This window comes from Nicotiana tomentosiformis, chromosome 11 (genome assembly GCF_000390325.3).
Source record: "Nicotiana tomentosiformis chromosome 11, ASM39032v3, whole genome shotgun sequence".
Classification (NCBI taxonomy): domain Eukaryota; kingdom Viridiplantae; phylum Streptophyta; class Magnoliopsida; order Solanales; family Solanaceae; genus Nicotiana; species Nicotiana tomentosiformis.
The window spans coordinates 103895342-103916661 of NC_090822.1; the positions used below are offsets into that span (position 1 = coordinate 103895342).

Genomic DNA, 21320 nt, shown 5'->3' on the forward strand with positions numbered 1-21320 from the left:
ATCTTACTTCGATAGATCATCATTCGAACTCGATCGGACGTGCTAAGGCCGAAATCTATTTCGACCGTATACAGATAGTCCCCTCGTTTCTCAGAAAGAATATGGCGAGAAATGATATGATTTTTAACAGCTCGATCGGATTATATCCTGTCGTTTCCATCGGGTTCGACCATGACGCATCTGGTAGCTGTCCCGTTGGTTTAGTCTTTCAAGGCATTTAATGCATGTCAGGCGGTGGTCGGCCACTACTGATACTGAACCGTCTCGCTTGAACCTATAAATAATCCTTTCTTTTATCTTTTGCCACTTTTACATCTTCTATCTTCCAAATTTCCCAAGTTCTTTTTCGTACTCTCCAACTTACCGGTAAATCTGTGATTTCTTTCTGCAAAAGCCCCTCTTCAATTCTACCAAATCTTTGTCACTTTCTTCTATTCCTCACTTTTGAATTCGAAAATGGCGAAAACATCGCAAACCATTCCTCAAAAAGAGAAGGCTTCATCTTCAAAGTGTGCCGCCGATGAGACACCGATAGAACCACGGCCTGAGGAGTTTATTCCCGGGACATGTGTCCTTACTTAAGATTTTAAGGTCGATAAAGGTTCATCGGTCCATGGCCGGTGTGAGCCGGTATCGAGGTACATGTGTTCGATAACTGAGAAGCACCTCGAATAGCTAAAGAAGGATTGCAATTGAGGTGAAAAAGAAATAATAATTCCTACCCCTAACGAAGATATCACTTCTTACGTGAAAGGGTTTTTGAATGTGTATACTTACCCTTTCACTTTAGGTCCCCTCGATTTCGTTATTATTGACTTCTGTCGACAATACCAGGTAACCCTAGGCCAGGTCCATCCTTCTTTGTGGCGGATCATTATCCTGATCCGATATTTTGTGAGCAAAATCGAGGGGATGCCGTTCACCCTCGACCATCTTATCCGATTGTACCGTCCTCGATTTTTTCGAGGAGGGTTAATAAAACTTCAGCGTCGGGCTACCAAGGCTCTATTCTCGAGTATTGACGAGGACATGGACCGGGGTTGGATGGGTAGGTTCGTTCGAGTAAGGACTTCAAACCTAATTCCGACTGAAAAGATGCCCTTTCCCGAGGAGTGGAATATAAAACGTAAGCGTGATCTTCCTGTTACTTCTACTTTGTTCTTTCATTTATTCTCTCATCGACACTCTTCTCTTTATGATGTAGCGGTTCCCTGGATGCCCGGAGCAGTTTCTGATCTCAAGAACCGGGTACAAGCCCTTGTTTCGACCTCCAAATACGCCGAGCGCTCATGGCGTGATTTTTCAAAGGGTCGGTGGGAGGCCAAAAATCATGGTAAGCTCATTTCTCAGACTCTTTGATGATCCGAACGAGGTGATTTTCAAAATATTTTATTAAGGTTTTCCATATGCAGGTTTGGGTAAAGATGCGGTTTTGAGGCCCTTGTCCAATGAGGAGGAAATTTCGGCCTCTGTCCCAAAGCCGGTGAAGGAAAATAAAAGGAAAAGAGCCTCGGTTCCCGAAGATCCAAAATCGAAGCAGAGGATGGCTCGTAAGTCGAACAAGAATGTCATTCCTTTGACCGTGGAATCTGTTCTGCGTCTAAGGGATGAATATGAAGAAGAAGAAGAAGAAGAAGAAGAGAATGATGAGTCCGCGCTGGCGGTCCGAATGAAGAGAACCACCGATGCCTCATCACCGGCTGGATCGATGATGCTCCATGAGGCTCCGCCTCGAACTGAAGATATACCGGAGAAAGATTCGGGTAGAGTCCCCGAACTATCGGATATCGAAGACGCACCTCATCGGAGTCAACCGATAGGGGATATGACCGAAGAGGCCCTCAAACCCCTTTGAACCGAGGAGAACGCTCCAGGAGATTCATTTGGGGCAGCAGCAATCGTGGATTCGCCTACCTTTCCCGCTTTTTTCGCAGGGGTGATTCGGGAAGCTCAAGCTCTAGGAGCCCTTGATCTAGACAGGCCTTACGATAAAGAAGATCCCTTTCGTGACCTGTTTACCGGCATTGAGGACGTTGCCAGTGCTGGTGATGAATCAGATCTTTTTCACGGATTGTGGCAGGCTTTGAATCAGGTGAGCTTCTAAAATTATTTTGTCGGTACTATCTGTATGTTCGTTTTTCATTAACTTCGCTTCTTATTTCTTTGTAGATAGCGACAGTTCATCGAGAACAATGTTCTCGATCCCAGAATGAGCTGCACCGATACGAGGCCGACCTGCAACGGGCTACTGACGAGAGGAACTCCTTTAGACTTTCCTTAGGGTAGAGAGAAGAGGAAATAAAAGACCTCCGAGCTGAGCTGGCCAAAGCTTATCGAGATCAGACCGATTTGTCTGAGCAGGTAATGATTCTTTTGAAAGCCTATGGGCTTGATACTGGAACTATAGCTAACATTTCGGTCTCACAGATACAGCAAAAAATTGAGATGATCGGGAAGCTTCGTGAGGAGGTCGAAGTGATAAGAATGGAGTCTTTGTGGTGGAAAGAAGGTATGGACCAAAAGAGACTGCTCGAGCCCAGTTGTCATCGTCCGAAACCTAACTTCAGAAAATGAAGGAAAAAGGCCTGGTTCAAGCAAGAAGAATTGAGGAGCTTGAGGCTCGGTTGGCCTATGTACTTGCCAAGGCCGAATCCGATGCCGAAAAGGCAAAGGCTGATGCTGATGCGCTCGTGGCCGTCTATCGGGCCGATGCTGAAGCTGCCCAAGTTCAGCAAGAGAGGCAACCGAGTCCGCCGATATTCGAGCGCATTGGGTCGCCGAACTTGCTAAGTGCCGATCCAGAAGGGAAACTCTCGAGGAGATCCATGCTCATGGTTTCGATCTCGCTGAAGAGATTAAAAGGGCCAAAGAACTCGAAGCCGATGTTGAATCTCTAGTTTCTGATGGCGATGACGATAGGGAGCAAGAGTGGATCCGAAAACGGGGGGGATCCTGATAAAGAAGAGACCGCTCCTGACCGAGAAGTTTAGTTCTTAGTTTTTACGTTGTAATCACCCGTGCAGATAAATTTGTATATAAACATATCTCCCTTTTTGCTGACTTGCTTCTGTTTTTGTTTCCTGTCTTGTGAGGACTTTATTCACGCCTTATGAATGTTTTCAATGATTTAAACAACTTAATCAAATTTGGACTTCGTAGCCTCTGTAACCGAGCGAGCGCTTACTCAAACTTGGAGCGATGTAGCCCTTAGGCTTATTAGTTGTCAATGATTCGATCTTGAAGAAATATAGCCCATAGGCGTAATGGTCGAGTGAGTGCTTGCTCAAACTAGAAACAAACGTATCCCGTAGGCTTAGTCGAATGAATGATTAGAACTCGAAGTAATGTAGCCCGTAGGTGTAATGGTCGAGTGAGTGTTTGCTCGAACTCAAAATAAAAGTAGCCCGTAGGCTTCGTCGAGTGAATGATTCGAACTCGAAGTAATGTAGCCCGTAGGCGTAATGGTCGAGTGAGTGTTTGCTCGAACTCGAAATAAAAGTAGCCCGTAGGATTAATCAAGTGAATGATTCGAACTCGAAGTAATGTAGCCCGTAGGAGTAATGGTCGAGTGAGTGTTTGCTCGAACTCGAAATAAAAGTATCTCGTAGGCTTAATCAAATGAATGATTCAAACTCGAAGTAATGTAGCCCGTAGGCGTAATGGTCGAGTGAGTGTTTGCTCGAACTCGAAATAAAAGTAGCCCATAGGCTTAATCGAATGAATGATTCGAACTCGATGTAATGTAGCCCGTAGGTGTAATGGTCGAGTGAGTGTTTGCTCGAACTCGAAATAAAAGTAGCCCGTAGGCTTAGTCGAGTGAATGATTCAAACTCGAAGTAATGTAGCCCGTAGGCGTAATGGTCGAGTGAGTGTTTGCTCGAACTCGAAATAAAAGTAGCCCGTAGGCTTAGTCGAGTGAATGATTCGAACTCGAAGTAATGTAGCCCATATGCGTAATGGTCGAGTGAGTGTTTGCTCGAACTCGAAATAAAAGTAGCCTGTAGGCTTAGTGGTCGAGTTTATCTTAATTCTGATTGCAAAATAAATCTCAAAATAGAGGAATTTTCCTTGGATATAAGATGCCGATAAAGAAAACTTTCTTCGCACGTTATTACACGCCTGGGTTCGGGCCAATCTATATGAGCATGGTTTGCTTCGGCTGTTTGGCTCTTACAATTTTTCCTATTGGAACCCTGTTGTTGTGAAATAACTTTCTTGCGAGGCCTCGGATATTGTTTTAAATGCTGCACGATCAATGGTTGCCTCATTAAAAACCTTGCCGAAAAACCCATTTGGGATAAAACCGGTCTAAGAGAAAAAGAGTACAACGCGTGCTTTCAAGCGAGAGAGCCATATTAGCCCTTGTTCGGACTTCTGCAGGGGTCAGTTTTGAGATATAAATGAATATGGAAAGGTTGTACCTTAGCAGTAGTACCATTTTAGATGTGATACATTCCAGCTGCTTGATAGCTGTTTGCCGTTTATAATGCCGAGCCTGTACGATCCCTTTCCGATGTTCTCGAGCACCTGATATGGTCCTTCCCAATTCGGTCCTAGTTTTCCTTTAATCGGATTTCGGGTATTGATGGTAATTTTTCTTAACACTAAGTCCCCAAGCTTGAAATGGCGGAGCTTGGTTCTTCGATTATAATATCTTTCGATTCGCTGCTTTTGGGCGGCCAATTAGACGAGAGCAGTTTCTCGTGTTTCGTCCGATAGTTCGAGGCTGGTATTCATAGCCTCATTATTTGATTCTTCCATCGCGAATCAAAATCTGGCACTGGGTTCACCAACTTCGACTGGTATCAATGCTTCAGGCCCATATACTAAGGAGAATGTGGTCGCCCCCGTACTGGATTTTGACGTCGTCCAATATGCCCAAAGGACTTCAGGCAGGATTTCTCTCCATTTACCTTTAGCGTCGTTCAACCTCTTCTTTAAGTTTTGAATGACAGATTTGTTTGTTGATTCGGCCTGTCCATTCCCACTGGGGTGGTATGGCGTCGATAGTATCCTTCTTATCTTGTGGTCTTCGAGGAATCTTGTTACTTTGCTGCCAACGAATTGTTTTTCATTGTCACACACTATTTCGGCGGGTATCTCGAATCGGCATATGATATGATCCTAATTAAAGTCTATGACTTCTTTCTCTCTTATTTTCTCGAACGCCTGCGCTTCAACCCATTTAGAAAAATAGTCAGTCATAAATAAAATGAATTTGGCTTTACCTGGGGTCGATGGCAGAGGGCCGATGATATCCATTCCCCACTTCATGAACGGCCATGGGGATAAGACTGAGTGGAGTTGCTCTCCGAGTTGGTGGATCATCGGTGCAAACCTTTGACATTTGTCACATTTATGAACAAATTCCTTCGCATCTTTGCCCATATAGATCCAATAATACCCTGCTCTGATTATTTTTTGAACTAATGTATTGGCTCCAGAGTGATTCCTGCAAGTACCCCCGTGCACTTCCCGTAGGATGTAATCGGTATCTCCCGGACCTAAGTATACTGCCAACGGTCCATCGAACGTTCTTCGGTACAACGTTCCGTCCGAAGCCAACGTAAATCGAGCAGCTTTAGTCCGTAGGGTTCTGGAATATTTAGGGTCCGATGGGAGTTTTCTGCTCTTCAAGTATTTAATATACTTGTTTCTCCAATCCCAGGTTAAGCTTGTAGAATTTATTTTGGCGTGACCTTCTTCGATTACCGATCTCGAAAGTTGAACAACATTCCCTGAGCCCGAATCATCTACCTCGACCGACGACCCCAAATTCGCAAGTGCATCAGCCTCATTATTCTGTTCCCGTGGTACATGCCGTAAAGTCCATTGTTTGAAATGGTGCAAAGTGACAAGTAGTTTATCTAAATACCTTTGCATTCTACCTTCTCGAAGTTCGAAGGTTTTGTTTACTTGACTCACTACCAGCAAGGAGTCGCAATTGGCTTCAATGACTTCTGCTCCTAAGTTTCTAGCTAGCTCGAGACCTGCAATCATGGCTTCATACTCGGCCTCGTTGTTAGTCAACCTGATAGTTTTAATAGATTTCCTAATAGTGCTACCCGTGGGCGGTTTCAAAACAATGCCCAGCCCGGACCCTTTCACGTTCGAAGCCCCGTTCGTAAAAAGAATCCATACCCCCGATGATGTACCTGATTTCAACAGTTCTTTTTCGACTTCGGGTACGAGGGTTGGCATGAAATCGGCCACGAAGTCTGCTAAAATTTGAGACTTGGTAGCCGTGCGGGGTTGATATTTGATATCGTACCCACTGAGTTTGACGGCCCATTTGGCCAGTCGGCCTGATAACTCGGGTTTGTGCAAAATATTACGAAGCGGGTAAGTGGTTAACACACATATGGGATGACATTGAAAGTACGACCTTAACTTTCTTGAGGCGCTTATCAGTGCAAGTGCCAATTTTTCTAGGAGCGGATATCTAGTTTTCGCTTCTCCTAAGGTTCGACTCGTATAATAAACGGGGAATTGCGTACCTTGCTCTTCTCGAACTAGGACACCGCTTACGGCGACTTCCGACACTGCCAAGTACAAACAAAGTTTTTCGTCTATTTTTGGAGTGTGAAGTAGTGGTGGGCTTGATAGATATCGCTTTAGTTTCTCTAATGCTTGTTGGCACTCCGGGGTCCAAGCAAAATCGTTCTTCTTTTTGAGTAGAGAGAAATATTTGTAACTTCGGTCAGATGATCTTGGAATGAACCGGCTTAAGGCTGCGATCCGACCCGTTAGCCTTTGTACGGCCTTCACGCTGTCCACAACGACGATGTTTTCGATGGCCTTGATTTTATCGGGTTTAATCTTTATTCCTCGATGTGACACCATGAAGCCGAGGAACTTGCCCGAACCGACCCCGAAAGCACATTTCTCGGGGTTGAGCTTCATGTTGTATTTCCTTAAAATCTTGAACGTTTCCTGCAAATGAGTCAAATGGTTCTCTGCGCGCATGGACTTAACTAACATGTCATCAATATAAACTTCCATTGATTTTCTTATTTGTTCTTCGAACATTTTATTTACTAGGCGTTGGTAAGTAGCCCCTGCATTTTTTAGCCCGAAGGGCATCACATTATAACAATATATTCCATATTTGGTGACAAATGAAGTCTTTTCATGGTCCTCCGGGTTCATCTGGATTTGATTATACCCAGAATAGGCATCGAGAAAAGTGAGGATCTCGTGGCCGGCCGTGGCATCGATCATGCGATCGATGTTGGGCAGCGGAAAGGAATCTTTGGGGCATGCTTTGTTCAAATCCTTATAGTCCACACACATTCTAAGTTTGTTCCCTTTTTAGGGACTACAACTACGTTGGCTAGCCATTCGGGATATTTTAACTCCCGAATGGACCCTACTTTGAGAAGCTTGGTTACCTCGTCCTTTATGAATGCGTGCTTTCTCTCGGACTGGGGTTTTCTCTTTTGCTTCACCGGTCTGAACCTGGGGTCCAAACTTAGCCGATGCATCGTTATGTCCGGCGGGATCCCTGTTATATCTAAATAGGACTAGGCAAAACAATCAATGTTATCGATAAGAAATTGAACGAGTTTCTTCCTGAGTTCGGGGCTCAACCCCGTTCCCAAGTATACCTTTCGCTCGGGCTAGTGCTCGATTAATGTGACTTGCTCTAGATCCTCGATTGTTGATTTGGTGGCGTCGGAGTTATCGGGAATCACGAAAGATCGAGGGACCCTTTGATCATCATCCTCTTCGATTTTCTGGTTGTCTGGCTGGGTTGAAGCCGATGTTTGTGATTGCTATTTGGTGTTCCGTTCTCTTTTTGGGCCCGATCCTTTTATCGGCAAAAGTGAGGACATTGGTTTAGCTTCGTCGACGGCGAACATTTCCTTTGCGGCTGGTTGTTTTCCGTACACCGTTTTGACATCTCTCGATGTTGGGAATTTGAGGGCCTGGTGTAGGGTCGAAGGCACAACTCTCATGTTATGGATCCATGGCCTTCCGAAAAGGGCGTTATATCTCATATCGCCTTCGATCACGTGAAAATTTGTTTCCTGGATGGTTTCGGACACGTTTATTGGAAGGATTATCTCACCTTTAGTGGTTTCACATGCCATATTGAACCCGTTTAGAACCAGAGTTGCGGGTACGATCTGATCCTGTAGGCCGAGTTGCTCTACTACCTTCAATCGGATGATGTTGGCCGAGCTACCTGGATCGATTAACACATGCTTAATTTTAGTTTTATTCATGAGTACAGATATTACCAGTGCGTCGTTATGAGGTTGGATGACCCCCTCTGCATCTTCATCATCAAAGGACAAAGTCCCCATGGGTGCGTAATCTTGAGTCCGAGATCGCTTTTCCCTCACCATCGATGTTTTAGTGCGTTTAAGCACTGGTCCCTGAGGGGTATCGATGCCGTCGATGATCATGTGGATGACATGCTGCGGTTCTTCTTGCTCATTTTGCTTGCTGAAATCCCTGCTTTTAAAATGGTTCTTCGCCCTATCACTCAGAAATTCCCGAAGGTGCCCTTTGTTAAATAAGCGAGCTATTTCCTCTCTTAGTTGCTTGCAATCTTCCGTTCTGTGGCCATGGGTACTATGATATTCACACGTTTGATTGGGATTTCTTCGGGCAGGATCGGTCTGCATAGCTCGAGGCCATTTAGTATCTTTGATGCGTCTGATGGCTGACACGATGGTGGATGCACCAACGCTGAAGTTATATTCTGATAATCGAGGTGCTTCTATAGGATCGGCATATTTATCGAAGCCGCTCTTACTCATAAGCCCCCGATAATTTTGTCCTCGATCAATCCTTCGATTGTTCCGAACTGCATTGCATGCTGAACTGTTGTTCACCCGATCTGCGACGTATGGTCAATATCGGTCTCTGTTCGACCTTTGTTCTCTATCGATCTCCTTTTGGTTTTTAGTAACTGTCATGTTCTGATGAACGGGTCCGTACAGAGCTCCCAATTGATCATCCTCGACCCTAATTTTTGATTGGTATCGGTTGTGTACATCTGCCCAAGTTATCGCTGGATACTCGATCAAATTTTGTTTCAGCCGATGTGATGCTGTCGAACATAGCTCATTCAACCCTTGGGTGAAAGCTTGTACGGCCCAATCGTCTGTGATCGGGGGTAATTCCATGCGTTCCATTTGAAATCGGGATACAAATTCCCTCAGCATTTCATCCTCCCTTTGCTTTACTTTGAAGAGGTCTGATTTTCTTGTTGTAACCTTTATGGCACCAGCATGTGCCTTTACGAACGAATCTGCTAACACGGCAAAAGAATCGATGGAATTCAGCGGTAAATTGTGGTACCAGATCATCGCTCCCTTCGAGAGGTCTCCCCGAACTTTTTCAACAACACGGATTTGATCTCATCGTCCTCCAAATCGTTGCCTTTTATGGCACATGTGTAAGAGGTGACATGTTCGTTAGGATCGGTCGTACCGTTATATTTGGAAATTTCGGGCATACGGAATATTTTGGGGATTGGCTTCGGCGCCGCACTCGACGGAAAAGGCTTTTGTATGAATTTTTTCGAATCAAGCCCCTTTATCATTGGTGGAGCCCCCGGGATTTGATCGACCCTGGCATTATACGTTTCCCCCCTCTTGTCGTTGGCTTCGACTCGTTTTGTGAGTTTCTCGAGCAATTTAGTAATTCCGGGAGTAGTCCCCGATTCTTGCTCGTTAGATTTCACTATGGCAGGCTCTGTTCTAGGGGTGACTTCTCGAAGTGGATTGGAATCCTGCCTGCTTTGTGCACGAGTTTGGCTCTGTAGCTGAGCTATCGCTACTTGTTGGGCTTGTATCATCTCGAAGATCATACGTAAGTTGGCCCCGATTTCCCCTGCATTTTGGGTGTCTCGGGCTACAGATCGAGTACCGCCCTGAATGCTTCTTTTCGGTTCGGAACGCTGATTCGCCTCCAAAGCTATTTGTGAATTGACATCCAATGGTATTTCGGCTCGAATTTTGGATACTTCGATTCGAGCCTCGGTGCCATCGTTAATTGGCCTTCCGGCCCCGGGTACCAAGTTGTTGGTTTCATCTTGAAGGCCGGCTTCGTAATCGATCGGTGAATCCATTTGATTGGTGGTTATTCGTAGCTGATCCGAAATTTAAAATGTTTTCGAAAATAAGCGCAAAGCACAATGGTGTGTTTTTTCAGATTTATATCAAATAACCACTGTTATCCTCGCCCCCACGGTGGGCGCTAAACTGTTTACCCGAAAAATAGATAGAGTTGAATTTATACGCAGTTCCGAGGATATGTGGCGTAACTTAACACAAAATATAAGGATAAATAAAAATGTAAATATAGATTGCAGAGAATGTGAAATAGATAAGGTTGTCAGGAACAATGAATCTTAGGATTCAACAAATAGAATCTATCTAAGAAATTTGAAAGAACGATTCTTTACTGTAGAAGAATAGAACACTTTTATTACAATGTAAGCCTGAGAAAAACTTGTCTTACAGAAATGGTAACCAAGCCCTTTTATAGTGGAGGGATTTGGCTCTAAGCATAATAAAATAAACATTCAGTGGGAGACCCATGATAAGTCAGCTTTTCCATAATTTCTGCCGAGATTCTCTCTAGTGGGATTGCAACGGCTTTTATCTGCGAGCTCGATCTTGCTTAGAACCCTCGATTTTGGTTTGAGCTTGATTTCGGCTCGAACTCGTGATCCTGGCTCGAGCCCGATCCTGGCTCGAGCCCTCGAATTGATTCGAGGTCAATGTTGGTTGGTCTCTGAATTATCAGTATGATAGATCTACTCTACATCATGGTTCGATTTCGATTCGAGCTTGATAATGATATCGAACTCGACACGGATCGACCTCCCCGGGTTCGAGGTTAGTTTGTTCCATCTTCGGGATCTTATTTCGATAGATCATCATTCGAACTCGATCGGACGTGCTAAGGCCGAAATCTATTTCGACCGTATACAAAGTAACACTTCTCAATAAATTTTATGCCTAATTTTGCTATACTATAAAAAGTTTTGCTGTAATCTTTCCTTATAATTTTACTAGTGTAAATATCCGACCCCTTGTTAATTTTGCATATTTGCATTCCAATTTGAGTTATGGACTTATTTATCTGTCGATTTAAAATTGTTTGTGACTTGTATGGATGGTTTGAGATAATACCTGAGGGGTTGGGACATGTTTTGGGATAGTTAGAATATAGCAAACTATTACACGAATTTCGGATTCATCTGGAATAATTCTAATTTTAGTTAATAAAATTGCCTATTCATATCGTTAAAAGTTGCCGTTCTAACTAGCTATCATAAAGTAATTTTGAGAAAACATGAAAAAAATCAGTGTTTTGATTAAAAAGGGCAGTAACTTCTTTTTTTCTTTTTCTTTTTTTCGAAAACTATCAAACAACTTTAAATCATCACAATAAAAGTAAGTCTAAAACTCAAATTGGAATAGAAAACTTTTATTGTGAAAACCATCAAACAAACCAAAAATTTGAAAATTCAAAAACAATCAAACAAACACTACAGTTAAAAAACAATTGGCCAAAAAATTATTAGCCTTGTTTTCGTTACAATGATTTTTCGTTATTAATTATTTGGTTGCTGAAATATACTATAGTTATAGAAACTACTGAAGTCAAAGTCGTCTTTTAGTTCAAGTTTAACATATACTGCCGATTCCGCAAATCTAATCAACAGCTCAGCTAAGAAAACAAATTTTATTCAGCCATTTCATGATTTTAGATCTACCTATATCTAGAAGTCAACTGTTTAGAACGTGCGCAGATTTTTTTTATAATTTACAAATTTGGAACAGTCTAAATTCTAAAATAAGAAAAGGAAAAAGAAAAAAATGAGGAGAGAGAGCGAGAAACAAATCAAAAGGAAAAAAAGACTTGGAAAAAACGAACTTGGGTAATTTTGCTGGATGATTAATTTTTACGGATAATTTAAGAGACCTCCCTCTCGCCCTATCACACTGACTTCCCTTGTGGTTTACAATATTACGCCTACCTCCCTTATTTTAATTTTCTTGTAACCATTCTTTAAACTCATTTAAAATAAATATAAATAAATATAAATAAAATACAATTTAACAGATTTACCCTTTTTAATGTTAAAAAATATGTACCACCAACCTATATACACCCTACCTGTATATTTTCTTTTAGTAACGAGATGATATTTTAAACTACAAATAGACTATAATTGTTAAGCTTTTAATTTATTCTATGTAACAAAACTACTAAAATATATTTTGTTGTTATTACTGAAGAAGGTTATCCAATTTATAAAATGTATATGGAATGAGGTAGTCACAGTATCCCAGTAACTTGACTTGCAAATATATAATATGCTCATGACAAAAGGCCAGAGTTGGCGACAACATTTACGAAGCTACGTTATTAATATTCGGCATTAGTCTATTCACATTTTATTTATTTTATTTTTCAATAATATTCCAAACATATCCAAACAAAATAGCGGCTACGTCGGTTTCATTAGTTCTTATGTTGTTTTCAAGGATCATTTTGATGACAAGAAAAATCAAACTTTCTCTAACACTCGAGTAATTAAATTCAAAGTAATTTCTCTAGTTGAAAGAAATTAACATTAAAAAGGGCAAATATGACAAATTATATTTTATTATACTTATTTATATTTATTTTAAATAAGTTTAAAGAATGGTTACAAGAAAATCAATATAAGAGAGGTAGTCGTAATATTGTAAACCACAAGAGAGGTCAGTGTGATAGGGCGAAACCTGGAGGGAGGTCTCTGAAATTACCCGTAATTTTTATTTTATTGTACAAAAGTCGTTGAGCTATTTTTTAATGAAAACATCACTTAATTTTACTTAAATATCACAAAAAAGCCAGTCTGGTGCACTAAGCGCTATGTGCAGGGTTCAGGAAAGGGTCGGACTACAAGGGTCTATTGTACACAGTTTTACTCTATATTTCTACAAAAGGTTATTTCCACGGCTCGAATCTGTGACATCTTGGTTATATGGCTGCAACTTTACAAGTTACGCCAATACTCCCCTTCCACTTAAATATCACAAAAGTCATAAAAAAGTTATAACTAAAAGTCACTCAATTTTACCTAAGTATCTAAAGTAAATTTACACGTTGATTAGTTAGTACCACTAAGCTGTCTGGAGCCAATTACTTCAAAAGTGTATCTAATTAACTCTTGTTCATATCCTCCCAAAATATTTTCTTTGCAGTAATTGTATGAAGTCTATATGTAAGGTAGGTTGCTGAAGTGTTCTCACAGAATCAAATTTATTCAATTGACCTTGGGTGTTTAATTGTTCAATAGCTATTAGTGGGCGTTTGGACATAAAGAATTGTAAAATTTCAAAGTAGGGAGAATTTTTTTTTAAGTGAAAATGATATTTGAAATTTAGAGTTGTGTTTGGACATGAATATTATTTTTGGTTGTTTTTGAAGTTTTGTGAGTGATTTGAGTGAAAATTTTGAAAAACAGTTTTTTGGAATTTTCAAAATGCATCTTCGTGAAAATTAAATTTTTTATGAATAAACGCTGATTTCGAAAAAAAGTAAAACTTTTTTGAAAAAAAAAAAAAAAATTCTTATATCCAAACGGGCAAGTATTCATTTCCCAGCTGTCTTCTGATATGAAACCAAGTTACTGCCATTGAAAAATAGATATGGACGCCAAGAAAATCTGTTACAGCTGGTATGTAAGACTTCAAAACTAAAGAAATACTACTTAATTTTAGTTTATAAAAAGCACTTGAATTAGAACAAGGCACTAAAAAAAAAGACCAAATCAGAAGGTAAGTCATGATTAAAAGTAAATTTTTATATTGCACATAGATCATAACTAATGAGCCTTTCCCCTTATCACACGGAAAACATTTATTAATGTTGGAATTAACGTAGATTCTTCTTGTTTGCTGTAACTAAAACTATTACTGCTATTTCGAAGTCAGTTAAAAGATTAAGATATCGAAAGAGAATAGTAATGGTAAAATGAATAAAAAAATAGTTATTCATCCATATTATTTATCACACACTCACATCTCCTTTTTACCCTAAAAGATATGTATTATGGATTGTTGTGGGTTAAAGAATTTTTCTAATTAAAGTGACAAATTTGAATAAAGATTATTTCATTTACAGAGTCGCCACTTGAAATTAATTTTTTGAGTGTTTCAAGTCACATTTTATTTGAATCCCTAGTCAAAGAAAAGTTTGACTCTATTATTATTGGTCTGCGAAAATAAAACCCGAGTAAGGAATTCTGTTGACCGGGGAGAAGGTGTAAGGCATTCCCCGAGTCCCGTGGTTCTAGCACGGTCGCTTTATTGACTATAACTTGGCTTGAATTAATTTTAGATAAACTGTGATTTATTGGTTTTCATATTTTATCTATCCGCTTATATATTAAAATATAGAATTATCTTTGAAACGAATCACATGTGTGAATCCGTTTTGTTTATTGTGCCAAAATCATATCACGTGCATGTGTATGCAATTAATAGCATTTTTATTATATTTAAGGTTGTTTCACCCCAAAGTTGCGCGAACGCATACCTTGGTTTTAGTTTTGGGAATCGTAATTATGTCATGCGAACGTATACATAATCACGATGATTCAATTAATCAAGAGTACGCCTAAAGCATTCTAGCGCATTTATGATTTGTTTCTTTCCTAAGTTTGAGATTATTGTGAAGGCCATGAATTATGGAATTACTTGTAGAAGAAGTGTATGATTTTAGATATTTGAATAAATAAACCATAATATACCAGTACCCTACAACCCAACAATTGAAGCCCAAACTCATTAAGGACCAAATCTTCCCAACTTTAAAAGCAAGTTTGAATACCATATTTCTAAAAACATGATTAAGCATATACTCCATTTAAGGACTAACTTACATTATTATTTATAAAGTTTAAAAGAAAATAAATAAGATCACATGAAATAAGATAAAAAGAACAGAGGAAAGAATAAACCTTTAATGCAAAATTTTTAATTAAATGAGTCCCCAAAAACAGGTACAATAACTCAGACGAACGTCGAACAAGCATAAGCGACGAATAACATCAAACCTAGTGAACGGAGCTCCAACGGAATCTTCGACCTCAACTATTGACTCCACTATTTGACATGTAAAAAAGTATGTTATGAAGTATTTTTGTTGGGTTTTGGATAATGACTTGATGGATTGTTTGAAAGAAAGACGAAGAAAGAATGACACGAGTAAAAATTCCCTTAGCGTAAAAGAAGAAGAAAAAATAATTTCTCTCAATTCCCTCCTCCCTTATTTTTTTATCCTTCTCCCTCCCTCCTCACATTTCTCTTCTATTTATAGAAAAAAAATTCAGAGTTTTTTTAGATTTTTTTTATTTTATTATTTTTAATTAAAAAGAATACCCCTTCCCATTTTTCTTAATTCCCCATTTTTCTTTACTTTTATTTTTTAATTTCCCATTTTTTACTTTTATTATATTTAAATTTTAACTTTTTTTTATTTTTCACTTATTTTACTTTACTTTTTTTATTTTCCACTTATTTTACTTTTCTTTCTTTTAAATTTTTAGCTACCTTTACTTTATTTTTTAATTCCAACTTTCTTTTACTTTTCATTTTTTAAATTTTCACATTCTTTTACTTTTATTTTTTTAATTTTCCACTTTTTTTTTCTTTTTTATTAAAGATTTCACCTACTTTTACTTTTACTTTTTAATTACATACTTTTAATTTACCTATTATTTTATTCCCATCCGAAAATTAAAAAAAAATTATTTTTTCGATTTTTTAATTTATTTTATTTTAAAATAAAGATAAAAATAAAAATAATACTAATAGTAATAATTGACCTTTTTAAATTATTTTTAATTTTTACCCTATACAAAAAAGTGTAACAAAGCTAAAAAATATATAGTAAATTTCTAAAAATATTTACATAGTAGAAGGTAATAAAAATTCAAGTGTAGTCAAAAATTAGGTGCTCACATTATTCATTAAAAAATTAGTTGAATAATAAACTTTTTAAGAATTGGTCCATATTATTTACCTCAAAAATGGATAATCAATATAACAACAACAACAACAACAACAACAACATATCCAGTATTATCCCACACCGTGAGGTCTAGGGAGTGTAGTGTGTACGCAGACCTTACCCCTATATTGTGAGGATAGAGGGGTTGTTTCCAATAGACTTTCGGCTCAGGATAGTATAAGTACCACATTAATGAAAATATACGTAAGAAGGGACAGTATCAAAAAGCCATATAAAAGCAGAATAAAACAAGACAGTAAAGTAATCAACAATGAAAGAAAACAACGGTTAGTCATAAAAACCTACCAACAGAAAACGAGGTTGCGTGCCAATACTAATGTTATGAACACTCTACACTACCTACTCTACTACCCTAATTCTCGACCTCCAAACCTTCCTATCAAGGGTCATGTCTTCGGTCAGCTGAAGTTGCCCCATGTCTTGCCTAATCACCTCTCCCAACCTCTTCTTTGGCCTATCTCTACCTCTCCGTAGGCCCTTCAATGTCAACCTCTCACACCTCCTCACCGGGCGTCTGTGCTCCTCCTCCTCACATGACCAAACCACCTAAGCCGCGCTTCCCGCATCTTGTCTAGAGGCCACACCCACCTTATCGCGAATAACTTCATTTCTGATCCTATCTAACCCGGTGTGCCCGCACATCCATCTCACACATCCTCATCTCTAGTACATTCATCTTCTGGACATGAGAAATCTTGACTGGCCAACACTCAACCCCATACAACATCGTTGGTCTGACCACCACTCTATAGAACTTACCCTTAAGTTTCGGTGACACCTTCTTGTCACACAAAACACCGGAAGCGAGTCTCCATTTCATCCATCCCGCCCCAATATGATGTGCGACATCTTCATCAATCTCCTCATCCCCCTGAATAACAGACCCGAGGTACTTAAAACTCTCTCTCCTAGGGATGATCTGCGAGTCCAGTCGCACCTTCCCTTCCCCTCCTAGAGTCTCGCCACTGAACTTACACTAAAAGTATTCTGTCTTGGTCCTGCTCAACTTGAAACCTTTAGATTCCAGGGTCTGCCTCCATACCTCTAATTGCGTGTTCACACCGTCTCGCGTCTCGTCAATCAATACAATATCATCTACAAATAACATGCACCACGACACCTCCCCTTGGATGTGGCGCGTCAGTACGTCCATCACCAGAGCAAAAACAAACGGGCTAAGTGCTGACCCCTGATGCAACCCCATCATAACCGGAAAATGGTCCGAGTCCCCCCACTGTCCTCACTCGAGTCTTTACTCCATCATACATGTCCTTAATCAACCTAACGTAGGCAACAAGTATACCTCTAGCCTCCAAATATCTCCACAAAACCTCCCTCGGAACTTTATCGTACGCCTTTGGGTTTAATTTTTACATTTGCAAAGACTCAAATTGGGGATTCTTCAAGTTTGAGAGATTAGGAATTCTTTCAAACGTGAATATATTCAAGAAGCCATGGATAATATAAATATTCATATTATCCGTTGGGTTAATCTATTTTCTATCCGTATTAAATATGGGTTGATCAGCTTTTTTTTACTATTTATTTTTAACCTGCTCGTTTGCCTCCCCTAGATGCAAATAAGGGTAATTTTTATAAATGGACCCAACTTTTATAGGAGGTAAATGTATATCTAGACATTTTTGCAAAGCAGAAGGCAAATTTGGACCGTTTTCCTAAAATTATTTTGTTGCTCAGCTGTTGTTGAATATTAACCAGCTTCCATTTTCAAACTCCAACGCCTCTGTATATATCTGTAGAAGGAGATCCCCTGCTAGTAGCTCACAGAAAGAGAGCTAAAATGGCCGCGTCTAGGATTCTTTCTGTATCTCAAAAGATCATTAAGCCTTCTTTCCCCACTCCTTTACTTAGACGACACAATCTCTCTTTCCTTGATCAAATCTCTCTTTCTATATATGCACCAATTGCCGCTTTCTACTCTAAACCTGCAAATAACAACATAAGTCAGATTCTTGAAAACTCCCTTTCAAAAGTATTATCCTCTTATTATCCTTTTGCCGGAAGAATAAAGGGTAATAAATATGTTGATTGCAATGATGTTGGTGTTGAGTATTTAAACGTCCGAGTCAATTGTCCAATGTCTGAAATTCTCAACCACCCTTATAATGATGCTACAGATATAGTCTTCCCATAAGATTTACCTTGGAGTAGTTCCTTTGACCAAACTCCACTAGTGGTTCAATTAAGCCATTTTGTTTGTGGTGGAATAGCAATCAGTATATGTATATCGCACAAGATTGCTGATGGCTATAATCTGTCGAAGTTCCTTAATGATTGGGCTGCTACAACTCGAGAGTTGGATTTCGAACCATCTACTCAGTTTGATGCAGCTTCGTTTTTCCCACCGATGGATGATCCTCCAGTAATACCTAATGTTGTTCGTGAACAATGCGTGTCAAGAATGTTCAATATCTCATCTTATAGTTTAGGCAAACTCAAGGATATCGTTTCAACTAATTCAGAAGTGCAGAATCTAACTCGTATCGAAGTTGCCACAGCACTTGTTCATAAATGTGGAATGTCAGTATCTATGGCGAATTCCGGCTTGTTCAGACCATCTTTAGTGACTCATTTAATGAATTTACACCCTCATTTTCCCCTAAACACCATTGGAAATGCTTATTGTTTCCTTAACTCAGCAACAACGACAGAAGATGAGATACAATTGCCCCACATCGTTGCTCAACTACGAAAGGCTAAACAACATCAACGAAACATGTTGAAGGATATGAGTTCAGATAAGATAGCCTTACACGCGCTTGAATCAATCAATGCGGGTGTTAACATAATAATAGAGAAGAAATATGATCCTTATATGTACAGCAGCTTGTGCAATCTAGGATTATATAAGATTGATTTTGGATGGGGTAAGCCCATAAATGTGACCTTAGCGAGAAGTCCAATGAAAAACAACATTGTTTTCTTGGATAATCCAAGTGGAGAAGGGATAAATACATTAATCACTTTGAGAGAAGCTGATATGTTGATATTTCAGAGTAACAAAGAGCTCCTAGAATTTGCTTATCCAGTTGTTTACTCACCGGAATAAGCTAAAAACCATCTTGCCAAGCTATTATGTGTAATCTTCATATCCTCAAGTTATTTTTCTTAAAGTTGTGTGATTCTCCAAGTTATCTTTTCAATTCAGTTGTCTATATTAACTTCTACCAAATCGGTATCTTGTTTTATATTACCTCCGTACCCTCTCCTTCTCAGTGGGGATCAGAAAAGTTGCTTAGCGGTGACAATTCTGTGAATCTTGTCTCATACTGTTTTATTCTTTTACGCTCTTTTGCTACTTCATTATATGTAACTCGAATGTTCTGGTTCAATAAAGCTCATGAACTAACACTTGTTTCTACTTTGACAAGATTAAGGTGGAATGCTAGTTTTTCATGTAAATCGCTGCTCAATTGGCCGATTCTGATGCTCCAATTATGTTGCATCACTAAGTACGTTTGGAAGTTCTTTGTTTGAGATCTTGTTATAGGCATTTTAAGAGCTTCCAAAGGTTCATCCAAGTTCTTTTTTTTTGTTTTTTTTTTGGTTTACTTGATATATATATATATATATATATATATATATATATATATATATATATATATATATATATATATATATATATATATATATTTACAAAACTACATCATTATAGGGCAAGTATGGGATCCCTTGGGGATTGTCATCAATGTCTAGCATTGTGTTAATATTACAAATATTAGTCTTCCTTTTAAATAAAGTTCCTAAGATGTCTGTCCACACGACATCATTTGCAAACACCGGAGGAACTGCCAAAAATTAGGTCCTATCAAAAACTTCCTTCTTAGCTCCTTCCTTTGCGATGAGGTCCGCCACTTGGTTCTGTTCCCTATAGCTATGGCCTATTACTGGGTTCCCTAGTTGCTCCATCAGATACCTGCATTCAGAGATTATGGGATTATGAGTCAAATTACTATGTTTCAATATTTTCAGCACCATTTCAGAGTCAGTGTCTATCACAAGGGGTGATAAGCCTTGTTCGAGGGCTACTTTAAGGCCCATCCATAGGGTATGAAATTCTTCCCTTAGACTATCAGTGTTTGGGAGGCCCTTCATGAAGCCTAAAACCCAGTCACCTCTGTTGTTTCTGAATCCCCCCTCCCCCCCAATACCCCATTTTCCTGTATTTATGCATGCAACCTCATCAGTGTTCAACTTATAAAAAAACCCTGCCTAATGGTTGGCACTTTAGGTATAATATCCTAGTGTTTGTGGCAAGTCTATATGAGGCAGCTACATGATGGTATTCAATTGCTTTAGCAATGGTTTGGTTGACATTAATGTGATTCTTCTTCTTATCAAAAACATTAGAGTTTCTGGTTAGCCAAATGGCCCATAGGCAGAAAGGCAGTAGTTGTTTCCAACTGATACAAGCATTGAAATCAACATTTTGAAGCTTATGTCATGTGTCTTCCCAGTTAGCCATTGAAAAGGGTGGTACATTAAGGTTTGGCCTATGGTTGCACAGATGCACCAATTGCTGCCAGAATTCTTTTGCATTTGTGCATTCAAAGAAGATATGATTTATGTCTTCCACTCCAGAACCACAGTAATAGTAGTTAGGATTGATTCTCAGGCCTATGTGGTATAAGTGGTTCCCTGTAGGCAACATAATCTGCTGCATGAGCCAGATAAAGAACTTAATCTTATTAGGGGTCTTTAGTTTCCAGATCCAACTGGAGTGATCTTCTTGTGTAGTGTCATTGTGCATGTGTGCATCTATAAAAGAGTAGGCAGATTTAGCACTAAATAGCCCATTGGAGCTAAGGTTCCAGATGAATTTGTCCTCAGCTATGGTAGAGTTGGGGATGAAGGTGTTTTGGATTATGATGTTGATGTCATGAGGGTTGGGTAGTGGATGGAGGTGAAATCCCAAACCCCAATAGAGTACAATGCATTTATCTTGGTGTTCATGTCATTCTGTTACTATGTACCTCTAAGGATTGTATCTAGTGGTTGCATGTTAGGTAGCCATGTGTCTCTAAGAAATATAACCCTATCCCCTTTGTGAACCACCCACCCAGAACCTTTTATGCATATCTTCCAGACCTCCTGGACACACTGCCAGGTTCTTGTTTTTGCCTTAGCCCTATTTCTCATTCTACTGTGCTTTCCCGTGAGCACCCTAGCCCAAATGGAGTTTGTGTTATTATAGAGTCTCCAAGCTAGGCTGGTATGGCAAGTCTTGTTTTTTAGGTGGGCCTGTT

General features: G+C 39.5%; 1 pseudogene; it reads left to right on the forward strand.

Annotated features, from left to right (window-relative positions):
* Positions 1-17798: 17798 nt before the first annotated feature.
* LOC104098096 (acylsugar acyltransferase 3-like) lies at positions 17799-19187 on the forward strand (annotated as a pseudogene).
* Positions 19188-21320: the final 2133 nt, after the last annotated feature.